Below are 4854 nucleotides of genomic sequence, written 5' to 3' on the forward strand. Positions count from 1 at the left end.
TTCGCTTACACACCACATCCAGTTGTACAAGGCATGCAGACTGTGACCTCACTCCCAATGTGTGGCTTTGTTCCTCCTGAAGTTTAACTTTGTTTTAAAACACATTAACTGTTTGGGCCCAGTGCTGTTTTCAGCAAAGAAGCACTGATACACTCATTACACACGTTAGCTGCTTCCTTGTGAAGGCAATGGAACATTTAGCATATTGTTGTCAGGGGTTGGTGGAGACCCAAACAGAGTTAAAAGGAGAGAACAGTAGCTATTGGTCTTACATTCAACTGTTGGTCAAAATGTGTCTGCTGGATTTGTAAACAGGCAAGTGTTTGCTAAAATGTTAACCAGCTAGAGGGTCATAATACATTATGTTGTGTGTTTGTCAGCGGTGGAGTTGCTGCAAATGAATCAGTCAATACAATAAAATAAAATACAGTAGCTTGTCAGTCGAAAGGTTTCTGTAAAATACCAGCTAATAACATTGTGCTGCTACAAGTATATGAACAAATTTCCCCACAGCAACATAATAATAATCTGATTGATAGTCTGACATCTCTGAAATGTCTTGCAACACCTTGAGGGATTATTGGTTAGTCAAAAATAACTTGTAATATCCTACATTCAGGAACACTGTCTACACTGTGTTCCAGAACACAGGCAGCAGTGTGTAATTAAAACCCAGGAGACTCAAGATTTTCATTTACATCCTCCCTGATGCATGGCTGAGAACAAGTGATATGGAAGACATAACCACCTCAAACAGTAAATTTGCCTGCAAAACCAGAGAAGGCTATTTTGCCTGGGCAGATAAAACAACATATTGATAATAACACAAGAGTACAGAGCAGCTAGACATGCTAATAGTGGGCCTGGGTTTGTTCCCATCCTGGAATAAATCAGATCCAAGCAGAAGAGAGTGAAGCAAAAACTCAGCTTCCAGAAAAGTCCATCACCATCCCAGTAAACTTTGCCTGGAGTGTGGAAATGCTGAAGCCTATGAAAGCTGCCCTGCAGCACTGCTCTCTAAATGCCAGCTAATAATGTGCCACCTGTTTAAGGCTGTAAATTCGACATTTGCAAGCAAAGCACTTTGCTTCGCTGCTCCAGCCAGAGCCTTTATCCACAGGAAACCACGAGCCTAGTGGAAAACACAAGCGGCCAGGTCTCACTCACTGCAGAAATTTTTACATCCCACTTCTGTTTCTTTGTCATATGCATTCTAAATGATCTTTTTTGTTTTTTATTTTTCTTTTACGTATATTGGCTCTTCAATTTCGTGCCAATCCTGGTTGACTGAGGTCTAAGGATTTACCCATGTCATCTTGCCAGGTGGAGTCCAACTTACAGAAGCGAGTAAACCATTTCATCTTTATTCCCATCTTTCTTTTGCTCTCTAAAGCTTGCTGTCATTCTAACTTACGTCATCTGTCTCTATTATCTCAGCAAACAACACTCTGTTTTTGTGTTTTGCTCTATCAAACACACAAAATGAGACTTGATTCCTTTCAAACTGTTGTATCCTACCCATCCTGCTTCTCCTCGCCTCCTCTCCTCTCTCTTCTCTCTTCTCTGTCAAATTCAAATAAGCATTATTCATGTACGACTGCAGCAAATAGAGAACAACAGTAGAATCTTGAATTAAAACACTATCATAGATGTCACTACATCTTATCCATCTCCTTTTCCTCTAATTTCCTTCCCTCATTTCTCCCTGCCCTCCCTCATCTCTACTTTTGTCTCTCCTCCTTCCTTGCCTCTTTTCTCAGCAGGATGACTATTGGCAAATCGAGTGAGGCAGGATTAATTGTAATTCAATGTCTATTACTGCCAGTGCTGCTTAGTTCAAGCCAGCCCTGGTGAGGGAGAGAAGGATAGAGGGAGAAAGGCAAAAAGATGGAGAGAGAGAAGGAACAAGGGAGTGAGGGAGGTAGAGATGCAGATGATACACATGATAGATTGAGAATGGGCATTTGGGATGGATGATAGAGCAGAGGAGTGTAAAGAAGGGAGAGAGAATGGATACGAGTACCAAAACCAGACTGCACCCTGCTGTCAGCCAGGATGTACAGACTGTCTGTGCCCTGACATCTCCACCTTGTGTTAACACAATCACAGGTCCTCTTCCTCTTTGTTACACACAAACTAGCACAACAACACAAGGAGAGCTACACACCAGGGGCTACACACGCAAGACCTCTAGACTCGTATTGAGACAAAACATCATCTGCTTGAAGCACCGTAACTACCTGAAGTGTCTGTGTACTGATAGAAAGTGTGTGTGACTTCATCACACAGTTATTGCTTTTATCTTATGATTACATTACATGTAAAATACAGTAAAAAACAAAACTCTCAGCTGGAAGTCACCTCTTTTGTCTTTGAGCTTTGAGCACATCACACATCCTTCATCCACAGCTTGCTCAGTTTTCATAGAACTGAATGAACTTCAGGGCGACATGAATGAGAAGTCCTAAAGTTTGGACTCCATGCACTGTGTGATATGGCTGAAAGCTCTAAAACAAGGAAGTGAACCTTTGAATTGAGATTGTTTTTGTCGATTACTGTTTCCAAGGACAAAGAATATGTGACATTGGTGTAGTTTCATATTTTAACTGCAAAATATCTGAAAAACATGTACTTACATGTGAAGTTATCACATGTAAAACATTGTTCAGCATGTTTGAGACACATGCCAGTAACCTTAAGTGTAATAAAATTCTGTAAATAATATTGAAGTGTGAGATAATGAGAAATAACCAGAACAGAAGCTCAGCTAAAAGGCAGGATCATGCTCTAACTAAAAACACATCACATATTCATACTGTACAATGTCAAACAAACACCTTTTCCCCCAAAACAACTAAATATTTAACCTTTTGGAAACAGTAATGGTAAAGAGAGACTGCCACTTCTAAAAAAAAACAAGCCTGTAGGTCATTATAGCAGGTTATTAATTGTTAAGCAGCCTCTAGTTGCTCTAGCAATTATGACAGGAGGAAAAGAAAAAGTTTGTCAACGTAGTAAAAAGACCAACACGGTCCGTGTTAGGAGGAGGTTGGTGTGGATGGGTGTTGACTGACAGAAGGCAGGACTGTGACAAAGTAGACCACTGTTTGTCTTCTGTTTTCAACTGTAGTTGTTTCTTTTGACTGTTTCATAACCTTAACTGCATGTTGATTATTTGTGATTATTGTAACCAGTGCACCTGCCACTATCCAAGATGATCCCATGGGTCATATCAAAGGTTTAGGCACAAGCAACCTATATGGGTGTTTAGGCTTATGGTCTTGTCCACCTTTGGTTATCTCCCTTTGTAGTGCTGGAGCCCTGAAGTTAAACACAGCGGGAAATCCTGAGATAATAGCTGCATCTTGCGTTTTGCAAGCACCTCCTGGCATTCACAGCTGACACTGACAGATTGTCACTTCTGCTGCAATCGAGGAAAGAGCTTGCAGGTTGGGGTGTCACCTGGTGCTATCAGGAGCAAAATGTTCACACCGCAGAGCTCTGCTGAGTAATGACTGCTACCCAGAGCATAAACCCCCATCATTAAATTACCCTTAAGATTAATGTGGATGTAAACTGTACCCAAGCAATAAGAAAATAGGGAAACAATTGGAAACAAAAAATAAAGTTATTTATGTGGAAGAGGACTACAGAGGTTTGTGCTAAGTCTTACAGAAATGCAAATGTCTATACAGTTCACTCTGCCTTTTATTTGCTGGTCTGACCCATATTAATAGTTGCATTACCTTTGGCAGTTGTGGGTGGAAAGAATTGATCAGAAAATAAGAGGAAGAACAGCCTGAAGCAGGCAGAAATGTTGAAGGCAGAGTTCACACACCACAGTGTCAACAGAAAATACAACAACTCTATTGAGTGGTAGAAGATGGACTAGGGACACAAGTAAAACCGTTCCTTCACCTAATGTAAACAAGCAAATCAAGTGGGTATGTGACTTTGTGCATTCTTCAGATGTTCTGCAGTATATATATCTATATATCTCAGTCAGACATTGTGGAAAATGTTCTTGCAACTCTGTTAATTGTAACACACAGAGAAACGGCTGTATAAAAGTCCCAGATCCATTAGTAACACAGTTCAATTAAGGCTAAAACTCTTGAGATGAACCATCTTGTTATCAATATTTCAGGATACAAATAAATGTAACCACCATCTATTGAACCCACACATTAAGAAGGAATAGATCACCATTTTGGGGAAATAAGTTTATTTACTTTCTTGGGGGGGTGTTCAGAGCAAAGCTAATTAGCATAGCGTATCATTAAAACCTGAAGCTACTGCAAGATATAGTGTTAACTCCCTCTTGAACTGTCTTTTTTACTTCTCTGTTTATGTACAAATTAAACAAATGAGGCACAACATATTAACTGGGGAGCTTTAGAGATGATGATAGTAGATGGTATTTTTGCCTTTGGAGAAAACCATGCTGTTTTCACTGACTGTATATATGATGCACATGGTGTTACCACTTCCCTCCACTATGCAAAAACAAAGCTAAAATACTGTGAATACGCCGGCTGCCATCTTGGCAATTTTCGAACCAGATTCTGCACAGTAGTGATCAGAAGTGGAGTGACAGCATCAGGCCACCAATCAAAGCTGTCAAATCAGCACTCCTTTACATATCATCAAATAACTTAAAACTCTTTAATAACAGATTAGACACATTTATTGATAGACATAAAATCCTCTCTGATTGCCAATATGGTTTTAGGTCGAACCGGTCGACATCTTTGGCCATTACCGACCTGATGGAGGACATTACAAGTGCTATGGATGAGAAGAAATACACGATGGGAATATTTATTGACCTAAAAAAAGCATTTGACACAATCA

The sequence above is a fragment of the Monopterus albus genome, unplaced genomic scaffold (assembly GCF_001952655.1).
Source record: "Monopterus albus unplaced genomic scaffold, M_albus_1.0 scaffold52.1, whole genome shotgun sequence".
NCBI lineage: Eukaryota > Metazoa > Chordata > Actinopteri > Synbranchiformes > Synbranchidae > Monopterus > Monopterus albus.